The 12,874-nt window shown below is 39.8% G+C and overlaps 1 protein-coding gene across 1 annotated transcript in view; it reads right to left on the reverse strand.

Annotated features, from left to right (window-relative positions):
• Positions 1 to 12,874, reverse strand: part of LOC125454423 (cytokine-dependent hematopoietic cell linker-like) — a 134,310-nt gene that overhangs the window by 87,170 nt on the left and 34,266 nt on the right. The gene's annotated exons all lie outside the window — the stretch shown is intronic.

Genomic DNA, 12,874 nt, shown 5'->3' on the forward strand with positions numbered 1-12,874 from the left:
TTGTAATCTACGAAGATGATGTTGCAGCAATGTCGTTCATCAAATTCTATACTCTCATACGTACCAGAGCGTTCTAAGTCCATGGCAGGTTGTCTTCTTTATATTTATTATATTCCGATTGAGTAAATCTATTGAAATTATTATCCATTTTGATTGCAGAAATATGCAACTGTAGACAAGAATCCAAGATGCTATTCTAACAGCCTAATCACATCCCACGGACTTTGACCAATCAGGTATTGGAGATCGCTGGTTGTTGCAAGCAGTTACATTCTTTGTACAAAGATTCACTGGATGTGATTTTGGAATATATATTTGTTGATTGGTTGAGTAACAAAACTAAGTTTCAAAAATGTGATATACTCCCCCAGCTATCCTCCATACCTAGAGATAGTGGGAACTGCAGATGCTGGAGAATCCAAGATAATAAATTGTGAGGCTGGATGAACACAGCAGGCCAAGCAGCATCTCAGGAGCACAAAAGCTGACGTTGAAGGGTCTAGGCCCGAAACGTCAGCTTTTGTGCTCCTGAGATGATGCTTGGCCTGCTGTGTTCATCCAGCCTCACATTTTATTATCCTCCATACCTCAACAGGTTTGTTGAATGTTCAGTATACTGAATGCTCCGAATGATGTGATAATTTGCATCCAGGATTATCGTTCCATGTCTCCATTTAAAAATCTATGGAACTTTCCAACATTTACTGAAGCAAATTTCTAGAATAGACTTTCTTCTTCTTAAGTTTACAAATCCGCAGTGCAGATCCCAAACCTGCCTCAGCTGGAATGTGAATTGAACCCGGGCTATTGGCAGCAATCTGATCACACCTGCCATCCACCTAACTCAGACCCCACGGAGTCAGAGCTGCTGCAGAAACAAACATTTTACATGCACATTGTAACCTGGAGATATGCATAACTATGCTAGAATCTCTAATTTATTTCCATCGCATGGGTAAACAGCATCTTTCCTATTCTTGCTGCCTACTATTGCCATGCCTAAATTTGCAAATTGATGCTAACTCGCAAGGAAAATACAAATTAAAACTTGCAAATGACACATAGTGATCTGCCCTGTTTTGTAAGTTTCAAAGTGGGTGTCCAGTACAACCATTTCCAAGTATTTCCAGCTTTTTAGCCTGGAAAAACTGTTTGACTGTATTACAAATGCACCTTCCTTGGCTTTTAAAGTGGGAATTGATCTGAGAACTTCCAGTTCAGTGGCAAGGACACTACCAGAGTGTTATAAGACTTCCTATACAATGAGCCATTTATAATCAGAAGATGATATTTCTGCTTTGTTATAACATTTATTCCCATTGTGATAATGCAAAATGGAAGAGTTAAATGAAATGAGGTGTGGATGGGAAGGTAAAATTTCTTGAGGATGGCTACATCTGTATTCTAACAAGATGTGCTACATTGGAATTCAGTTATTTAAGAACAAAATAAGATTTGTTATAAAATTGCCCATACTAGTCATCTTTTTAAATATAACTGAATTTTAATGGATTATTTAAATACTTATTATCAGTATTATTGGACTTAACCTTCTTTTGCTATTCTGAATTTGATGGTTTGTGATATAATCCATTCCCTGCCTGTAAATGTCTCTTTTATCTATAGCCTTATAAATCAGTCTTTACTAAACCGAAATGCTTGCTGGGCCATGATTTTACTGATTAGGAACTGAGACAGCGCTATTATACTTGTTGAGGTAAAAGGCAATGACAATATTTCAATATGAAATTAATGTACGAAACTAAATTAAACAGAAAAGTTGGAAATATTAAACTGAGTTACATTTCTGAATTTAGAAGAGGAGTAAATGAAACCCTTATCCATCAATCCTTGCAAACTACACACCCATGTCCAACCTTCTTTTCCTTTTTGAATAGATCGATTTGTCCTAAATTCAGCCTCAGTATCCCTAGAATCTAGAATTCTGTGTTTATATACTTAAAAACATGGTTTCTGCCCCTGCAGTGTTTCAAAACAGCTTTTATCAAAGTTGCAAAGACATCCTATGTGACTGTAATAAAGGTAAACTATCGGTCTTTATGCTTCCTGACCTTTCTGCAGTGTTGTACACTATAATTCTTTTGCTATTAGTCAAGTTCCAGACTGTGAACATAAATCACAAGAATACTATCCCATTGTCGCCAAATGAGGACATGTTGCCTTGTTCTCGCTTCTTAGCAAAAGTGAATGAATCTTGTCGGACTATTGTGGCGTGGTGATTGAGCTAGGATGCCTAGACTCCAATCCCACCTTCTCCAGAAGCATGTAATAAAGAGCTGATGAGGAAAATATCCAGAAGGGCTCTTGTGGTGCTGCAATAATGCCCCTACCTCTGAGCCAGGAGGCCCAGATTTCAATGTCACCTGCACCATGCCTGAATCGCTTAGAGAAAAATGCACAGGTGGTTGTGTTCCCATGTATTCATTTCCCTTGTCCTTCTAGATGGCAGGTTTGGAAAATGCTGCCTATGAGCCACAGTGAATTTCTGCAAGTGTATCTTGTAGACCGTACTCACTACTGTTATTGAACAACAGCAGTAGAGAGAGTGAACATTTGTGGATGTGGTGCCAACCAAGTTGGTTGCTTTGTTGTGGATAGTGTCAAGCTTCTTGGGTATTGTTGAAGCCACACTCATCTCAACAACTGGGGACTATTCCATCACACTCCTGACTTGTTCCTTGTAAACAGCTAACCAGCTTTCGGGATTCAGAAGGTGAGATACATGTTGCAGAATTCCTAGCTTTCAATTTACTCTCATAGGTACAGTATTTATATGGCAAGTCCAGTTCAGTGTCTCACCAATGGCAATGTCCCAAGACATTGATATTCGGGAGACTGCAACGGTAATGTCAGTGAATATTAAGGGCTGATCATTACGTTTCTCTTGTTGGAGAGGGACATTGCCTGACACTCATGTGACATGAATGCTCCTTGTCACTCGTCAGCCCAATTTTGGATATTGTCCAGATCTTAATGCCTTTGGACATGGATTGATTCAGTATCTGAAGAGTTGCACATAACACTGAACATTGTGCAATCATCAGCAAACATTGCCATTTCTGACCTCATGATAGAGAGAAGGTCACTGATGAAGCAGCTGAAGACAGTTGGGCCCAGGACACCCTGAGGAACACCTGCAGAGATGTCCTGGAACTGAGATGCCTGACCTGAAACAACCACAATCATCTTCCTAAGTGCCAGATATGACTCTAACCAGGGAGAGCTTTCCCCCGATACCTATTGATTCAAGTTTTGCTCTGGTTCCTTGACGCTATACTCAGTTGAATGCATCCTTGGTGTCAAGAGCTGTCACTCTCACCTCACCTGTGGAATTCAGCTCTTTTGTCCATGTTTGGATCAAGGCTGTAATGAGGTCAGGAGCTAAGTGGCCCTGGCGGAACCCAAACTGGGCACCACTGATTATTGCTGAGCAGATACTGCTTGACAGCGCTGTTGATGACATCTTCCATCACTTTACTGATGATCAGCTGATGAGACGGTAATTGGCTGGTTTGAATTTGTCCTGCTTTTTATGCACAGGACATACTTGGACTATTTTCCTCACATAGTCAGGTGAATACCCGTGTTGTAACTGTGCTGGAACAGATTGGCTCGGGGAGCAGCAAAGTTCTAGAGCACAAGTCTTCAGTAGGATTGTTGGCGTGTTGTCACGCCCTGTAGCCTTGGCAGCGTCCAGTGTCTTCAACTATTTCTTGATATGACATGGAGTGAATCAAATTGTCTGAAGACTGGTATCTGTAATGCTGGGAGCCACTGGAGGAGGCCAAGATGGATCATCCACTTGGCACTTCTGGCTGAAGATTACTACAAAAGCTTCAGCCTTATCTTTGCTCAGCTCTTCCCACCATTGAGAATGCAGATAATTATGGGATTCTGAGGAAGATTCACCAGATCCAAAATGTTAACTCTGATTTTATCTTCACAGATGCTGCCAGACCTGCTGAGCTCTTCCAGCAACTTCTGTTTTTGTTCAGATATTTACGGAGCCCGTTTAATCATCTACCATCATCCATGAGTGGATGTGGCAGGACTGCAGAGCTTAGATCTGATCTGTTGGTTGTGGGATCACTTAGCTCTGTCTATCACCTTACTGCTTTTGCTGTTTGGTGTGCAAGTAGTCCTGTTTGCTGGCTTCATCAGGTTGATACCTCATCTTCAGGTATGCCTGGTGCTGGCTCCTGGCATGCCCTCCTGAACTCTCCATTGAACCAGGGTTCATCGCCAGGCTTGCTGGTAATGGTTGAGTGGGGGGCATGCTGGGCCATGAGGTTATAGATTATGCTGGGCACAGTTCTGCTGCTGTTGATGCCCCACAGCACCTCAAGGATGCCCAGTCATGAGCTGCTAGATCTGTTTGAAGTCTATTCCATTTAGCACGCGAAAGAGCCACACAACACGATGGAGGTTGTTGTCAATGGGATGGCAGGACTTCATCTTCACAAGGACTGTGTGGTGGTCAATCTTACTGATACTGTCATGCACAAGTGTTGTTCACCGTGGAGGAATACTGATTCATCAATCGAGTGAGGATGGTACGTGTTAATCAGCAGGAGGTTTCCTTGCCCATGTTTAACCTTGAGACCTCATAGGGTTTGAAGTCAATGTTGAAGACTCCTGGAGCAACTCTTTCCTGACTGTATACCATTGTGCCACTACCTCTGACAGGTCTGTCCTGCTAGTGAGACAGAACATATCCAGGGAGGATGATGGTGGTATCTGGGACAATGTCTGTAAGATATGATTCCGTGAGCATGACTATATCAGGCTGTTGCTTGACTAGTCTGTGAGACAGCTCTCCCACTGTTGGCATTAATCCCTAGAACTTAGTGAGGATGACCCTGCAGGGTTGACAGGGCTGTTTCTGCTGTTGTCTTTTCCGGTGCCTGGGTCAATGTCAGGTAATCCACCCGGTTTAACTTCTTTGAGACTTTGTAGCGACTGGTACAACTGAATGGCTTGCGAGCCCACTTCATATGGCAGTTGAGAGTCAACCACATTGCTGTGTATCTAGAGTCACATGTAGGCCAGACCAGATGAGGATAGCAGATTTCCTTCTATGAAGGACATTATTGAACTAGAGCCTTTTTTCCAACGATCAACAATGATTTCATGATTCTTAATTCCAGATTTATTTTGTGTTGAATTCAATTTTCACCATTTTTTGTGGTGGGATTTGAACCTGAGTCCCCAGAACATTAGCTGAATTTTGTGGATTAATAGTCTAATGATAATAGCACTAGGCCATTGCATACCCTGTGCTGTCGCTTAACCCATTGAGGTCCTAACAGTCTTATAAAATAGGTCCTTTCTTTTTTCACTGGGACCACCTAGTTCCATCCCCATAATGATTCATAACTTTATCCCTAACCCTGTTATTTCCTTCTGAAATCCTCCTACATATGTTTCTTACCTTGTCTATGGCAGTTCTAACTCCATAAACTCGAGGCAGCCCAAATTCTGCTGCTAAGGTCCTAACTGACACAATATCACACTCATCCAGCATCCCATTGCTCATTGACCTACACTTGCTCCTTATTAAATAACATCTTGATTTTAACACTTCCATGCTTGATTCTAATTTTCTGAGTGCAATGAGCATGTGATGAGGATTGTTTGATTGTGGCACAAGGTCTTTATCCACCAGAATGTAGCTGTTTCTAATTACTTCTCAGGAAGTTTGAAGCCTTTGCCTCCTCTGCTTTTTTGTTGTTGAGAAAGCCTCTTCAGAGATGGTGCTACTTTCACTCAGAGTAATATCTCATCCATTAATTCTTTTCTGTTGCTCTCTCTGCTGACTCTGCTACCTCCTGGCTCCGGTTGCACATTTCAACCACTCAACTCTTCTCTCAACTGCATATGTGAAGATATTGTGCCCATGTTTTTGTGCTTTCTTCTTTCACCCAGTGAACCTGGCAGTCTGGCCAATCTCCTACTTAGCTGCCCAAAGCAAAGAATAAGCAGATGGAGCATAAAGATGTGTTCATCTGCTTTCACAAAATCCTAACCTTTCCTATTGTCTGCCGTCAGCCTCAAGCTTTGAGGTATGGCTGCTGTGTTTAAAAAATGTTGGTTTGCAGTGGTATGTACAAGAGATGTACAACAGGTGATACACATCTACTATGAAGTCTTCAGAAATGTTTAAGCCTGCATCATAATTTCATGACTCCTGTCCTATGTGCGAAAATTGGATCATCTGCAAAAATGGCATTGACCAGTAATGGAGGAGGGGAGGGACTTCTCATAGCTGGGGCTGGCCCACTATTTATGAAGGTGATGGGGGTCTTCATGATTCAATGAAAATCCTGTCTTATCTTGCCATATTTGCTTTAGATAAAGTTTACACATAAGCTAAATTGTATTCAAGATATCAGTTTACATTGACAAAAACATTAGTGTCTCATTCTTTTCAACCAGATCCAGCACAATGTAATTTTCATCAGACAAGAAAAAGATTAAATGCTTTGTATTAGCTAGGTAACTGTATAAAAGCTTTTATTTTGAATTGGGTTAAGAGCACTTGGAAGGAGCTGTGATTTCCTTCAGGCATAGAATGAAACAAGTACTCAATGATAACCAGGTGATAATTTGAATTTATAAAATCTGAAGATGAGTGATTGATAATAATTGAGTAAATTTACAGATGAGGTGTGAAAAACATGAGGTATGAAAAGCGTCAGAGGTTCCAATGAAACTGCAGTGTGCTGCACGAAGTGATGCAAGTAATCACAATACTCTATATGAAACTGTTTCAGCTTTAGTCAGTAAGACACGCGAAAGCTTATTGTATCTAAAAGGGAACAGTGTAATCATGGAGTCTGGCTCTACTAAAGTACCTGTTTAATGGAACTGTGTCAAGTCCTCTCACTTCACAATTACTGATTATAAAATGAGACTCTATACGATTATACATTGCTCAGTACAGATAATCTGCCACAGTGCACTTCTAATACAGAATGTGATTAAACAAAAGTGAAATGAGAGTCTCTGCTGGTAATGCACTAACCAATGATGAACAGAATCTGAACTAACAAAAGAGATCCTAAAAGTGAAATGATTTTACTTTAGCCAATAGTATAAAATGAACAATAGCAATTCTTTTGCTCATGGTACTTTGCTCATAATTTGCTTATACACTGTCACGCAGCTTTCTCAAAAATCCTCGTCAAAGTCAACAATATTTGTCCTGACGGTGCTGACTGAATTAGATGCTGGTACTTGCTGGAAATTCATTTTGGACAACAGCGTACACTCAAAGATTCCACTTACTGATTGTGATCTGACAAATATCTGATTGAAAGTATCTGAATGGACTTTGCATGGAACAACATTTGGCTTGGCTTGCAAGCTCTCCACAGTTGAATATCTTACCAACATTTTTACCTCACTGTCAAGTGAGAAGTTCACACCTTAAATTGGAAACCTGTCTCCACCCACCACATTTCCGGCCACCATAGTAGTAGTAGAGGCAATTTAGGTGCCTCCTACAAATATATAGCTGCTACAATTACTGCAGCTTAATATTGACAACAACCTAGAGGATACTTTGCACAACCTTTGTGGGGAAATTCAAGTGTAAGAAGGTGCCAATCTAAGTTTCAATATCATTCTTCTGTTTGAGCTGCTTGGGTACTAAGAGGTACAGGAGAGGCTGTCTTGCATGTGAGAGCCCTGTCCCCACTGGCTGTCAGAAACCATTCCCACAGACAGCTTCTTGCTGCCAGATTTCCATTTTCACCAACCAGCCAGATAGTGCAAGTTGGCAGAAGCTACAGATCCCTCATCCATCTAGCTGCATTGCCTGCTACCAGGCTCGTGAGCACACTTCATGGTGTAAAGCATGGTGTAAAATTTGAGCCTCATAAATGAGTCGCTTACGAAGAATAAATGTTTGAGCTACAAGAGGCCCATAGAATTTTAAGTCAGCAAATGTCAGGCACCTCAGCGTGAAAGAAGAAATATTTAGATAAATGTAACAAAAATGTCATGGCTAACTTAACATTGGAAACTTTAAAGCTTACGATGGAAAAACATCCGGTTAGACATTAAAAATGATACAAGTAAAGAACTCATATTGGTCATTCCATCAGTAGCTGAGAAAAATAGCATTTCATTCATTGCAGGCTTAAGTTGCATAATATCGATTTGGTAATTCGAGAAAATGGAGCATGAGACAAAAGGGATCACACAATGCCTTTATAAATCCCTGGTTAGACCTCAGCTGCAGCTTGTGCCCAGTACTGACCACCAGGGTTTAGGATTGTTGTAAAAACCCAGAAGAACATGCGGGTTTTTATTCACTAGAATGATAGCAGAGATGTTTGCAAAGGAAAATGAGAGAGGCTAACTTGTCTGTGCCTAGATCAGGGACAGCTCTGGAGAGACTTAATAGAGGTGTTCAAAATTAAGACACAGTAGAAGTTGAGACACTTTCTGCTAGCATGAGGTTTGGTAACCTGAGAGCACATAACTTTGATCATTAGCAAAAGCTGGGGGAGATGATAATTTATTGCATGGAATCTTTCTTATTACAAATTGGAATATATTGGATGAAAGGGTGGTGAAAGCAGATTCAACAGTAACTTTCAAAAAGACTTGTATAGAAATATGAATGGGAAAATTTTGTAGGACCATGGGAAAATGACAGGGCAGAAAGATTAAATAGATTGAACTCTTCCAACAAACAAACACTGACATGATGGGCCAAAGTGTCTCCTTCTGAACTATAGAATTCTAGGATTCAATGATTCAACTTTTTAAAGTAATGGTAGTATGAATATATATTTCAAAATGTTACAACTATAATTTTATGAAAGCTATTTTTTCTCAAAATTATAGAAGTTTTATATAATGGAGGCTTTATTCAAATAAATCTGAGCTCTACTGTTATTCAGATAAAGAAAGAGTGAAGTGCTATTTCATATAATAATCCACATCAAAATGAATCCATTAACATTTCAATTTTCATGCAGTGTGCCTGATGTGAAGATATTTTTAATCAGATAATTATACCTGAAAGCGAAATATTCTCAGAAATCAAAGCACTATGTTATGAGAGAGAATTGGAATCACAGTTGACATATGCCATGTTTTTTTTAAACACCACACAATTGAAAAATGGAACCACAGATCATGTTTTAAGTGATACTGCTGAAATTAAAATCTGAAACAACTTATTCAACAAGAATACAGACGTCAATGCTGACAACAGTAGGCAAATAAGTTAATTAAGTAAAGCTCAATCTATTTTACTCAGAATGGAAAGAATACTCATTGTAGAAGTGTTATTAAATCAAGATGAAGTTATAAATGTAAAATAAGAGAAAAAGGTCATGCTCATGAGCTCTAACCCTATCCCATCAGTGCTGTTTTATGTACCTTTTTCATAATCATGGGTAAAATTAACTCACTGAGAGGATTTTTAAAAACGAGCAAAACAGTGACAAACATCAGAAAAAGCATCTAAATAACTCCTTCCTTATAAAAATCAGTGAAGGTCCAGACGGTCATCTGTATATAATATACAATTTTGGCCAGTTAATAAAGTTCTTCCAACACACTGGTTAACATTGAAGAAATATGTCAGATTCAAAAGACAAAAGGACAATTTTAACTTCCTTTGAAACTTGGTAGTGATCAGGCTGTTAAATTATGGTTGACAAACAGGAGGCTGGAAGAACACACCAAGCCAGGTAGCATCTGGAGGCAAGAAGCATTCGACGTTTCAGGTATAACTCTGCTTCGGGACCAGAAACATTGACTGCTCCTTTCCTCCAGATGCTGCCCGGCTTACTGAGGTCTTCCAGCCTCTTGTATGTCTACCTTGAATTCTAACATCTGTAGGTGTATTTTGTCTCTAACATGTTAAAATTATGGTTGGTGACTATTCTAATGCACTTGCTCCCTGAGCCGGTCTCAACCTCTGACCTGGCTGATTGTTATTTACAGGTGACAATGGCGCCTGCATAAAGTCAGCAGGTGCTTTGCAAACAGGGCCACCATGTTCTGATGACATAATTGTTCTTGATACTTGAGAACTGGGGATCAGTGGTTTTACCGTCATCCCAAAGCTTTCAGGAGTTAGATCCCTCATCAGAAATGGCTCATTGTACTTAAAACAAAAAAAATGATTTGCTGAAGCATCTTCTAGTGAAGAAGCAAAACTTGATCATTGCAGCCATGAACTTCCATTTACCTTTTCTGACCAGGATTGACCCAGGGACTTGTTAGAGTCACCTTAGTGCGAAGCACGATTGTCTTGTTTCTGAGCCAGGTAGGCAGCTGTTTCTCACTGATCTCTGAGCTGGTTGATTCAATTTGTAAAACTTCCCTGCAACCACATTCTGAGTTAACTTCTAAATATTCTAATTCCCTCAGGGTGTTAAAATTAGCGCAGTTGCATCTATCTATAAGGATATTTCCAAACGTTGCAGGCATTGTACCCATTTTATTTGTTACTCACCATTTGTCAAATTTGATTTAGCAGATTGAAAGCAACACTTGAATCACACAAGTGCTGGGCTCTGTGCATTTCTATTAAGAGAGAATCTAATCACTCTCACTTAAAATTCAATGGCGTTTTGCTGAATCCCCTTTTACAATATTCTTGGGGATTACCATGGAACAGAAACTGTTCTGAACCAATCATATGAACACTGTGGCTAAAAAACGTCAGGAACTAGGATCTCTGCGGAGATCAATTCACTTCCTGACTCCCCAAAGCCTGTCCATCATTTACAAGGTAAAAATCAGAATATTCTCTCCTTATCTGAATGAGTACAGCTCCAAAAACACTGAGGAAGCTTAACACCATCCAAAACAAAGCAGTCTGTTGAACTGATACCCTCTCTAACACCTTCCAAATTCACTTGATCCACCACTGATGCACAGTAGCAGCAAATGTACCAACTACTAGGTGTGCAGTAGAAGGTCACCAAAACTCTTTTGGCAGGATCTTCCAACCTTGTGACCTCTACTATTGACCAGGACAAGGGTGGCAGATGTATGACAGCACCGTACTGCAAGTATGGCACACAACATCCTGATCCAGAAATGTATTGCTGTTCCTTCACTGTTACTGGGCCAAAATCCTGGAACTCCCTATAACAAACCTATTCCACTGTGCAGGAGGCCTGGATGTTTCCTTCTGGTTCTTATTTAAAATTGTAAAGTAAGAAAAAACTATCGTGCTGAGGTGGCTACTCAATCTACCACAGTTTCAAGAACTGTCTTGCCACTCACTTGTCTTCTGTTATGTTATCAATGTAGAAATCTTCTGCTATCACCATTGTTTTGGGCAGAGTGGATTACCCTCCATATTCACATGTCTCCTGTCCTTTGGATATAAACTACTTTACAGATCACATGTACAGTCCATAAAAATCAATTAAATTTCAACACAAATTATAACTTAAGGAATGATTAAAACATAGAACAGTACAGCACCGTACAGGCCCTTTGATCCACGATGTTGTGCTGAATTTTTAACCCAATCCTAAGATCTATCTAACCTCCACCCCTGCCTTATACCATCATACATATTCCCATCCAATAGCTGCTTAAATGCCCCTAATGAGGCTGAATCCACTACCTTCTCCGGCAATGCATTCCATGCCCCTACCACTCTCTGAGTAAAGAACCTACTTCCGATGTCTCCCCTATATCTACCTTCTCTCACTTTAAAACTATGCCGCCTCATAACAGCTACCTCCACCATAGAAAGAAGTCTTTGGCTGTCCATTCTATCTATACCTCTGGTTCAAGAGTTCTAGATTGTAACTCAAATGGTTCAAGACAACTAGATTGCCACATTGAATGAACAACAGTAAAGAGGAACAGTGTGATCAATAATGCTGTGACCACTTTGGCAGTGGCATTCTTTTTAATTGTCAGTCATGATTTGAGTGTGAAGGAATCTATAATTGAATTCTGTGCCAGAAACACTATATTCATCAGAATTCTCCATTATAAAATATAGTCACACTTTAGAGATTCATATATGCTGCTCCACCTGGGACCACTTCATTTCAAACAGATGTAACAAGCAGAATCTTTCCAAATAGAGCGTGTAGCATAAAATCTAGTTTGTCAGTCGTCAGTAGCAGAACAAGAAGAGTAAATGCTATAAAACCAGTCCTGACTAGCTGCTATGTCCAAAGACTGGGGACTTCGCATCATAAAAATTTTCTTTTTTTTACACAATAGTAACTCATTCTGAATGAGGTAAGAAGGAATGAAATACATTGAGATTAGAACTATTTTATAAGTTGAGGCTTACATTTAACAATGCAATTGAATACATGCGTGTGATTGGAAATGTTAGGAAGATTTTTATTTTGTTGCAGTAGCAGAAATTGGTTTTGTAAATTAGCTTGATGGAGCACCAGCATCACATAATTTCCAACCCACTGGCTTTGATGCATAATATAGAGGGTACAGAGCAATCCAACTGAGAAACACACAGTCAGATTGCATTGGTTCAGGTTATAGGCAGCAGGGCATCTCTCGGCATAGTTAGACATGTTCATGCACATTTAACTTTGACATTTTATTCCCCACAAAGTTTGCTGGGATTTGTAGCTGCTGAGGGCAGCATGCTATTTGAGACCTGGGTGAATAACAAACAGTGATTAACCAGTGAGGTTGAAGGGGTAGGAAGCAAATAATGGGAAGGACTGAAAATGAAGGTGATTTGGAGTGGATAAATTTGTTGTTAAATCAGATTCAAAAGAGAAACATAAGGAAGAAAAGAATGATTTTGAATAATGGTGACAAACAAGAGTCAAAAATGAAAGAAAATTACATTTTGACATAAATAATTCAGAACCTGAAGAAA

The sequence above is a fragment of the Stegostoma tigrinum genome, chromosome 1 (genome assembly GCF_030684315.1).
Source record: "Stegostoma tigrinum isolate sSteTig4 chromosome 1, sSteTig4.hap1, whole genome shotgun sequence".
NCBI lineage: Eukaryota > Metazoa > Chordata > Chondrichthyes > Orectolobiformes > Stegostomatidae > Stegostoma > Stegostoma tigrinum.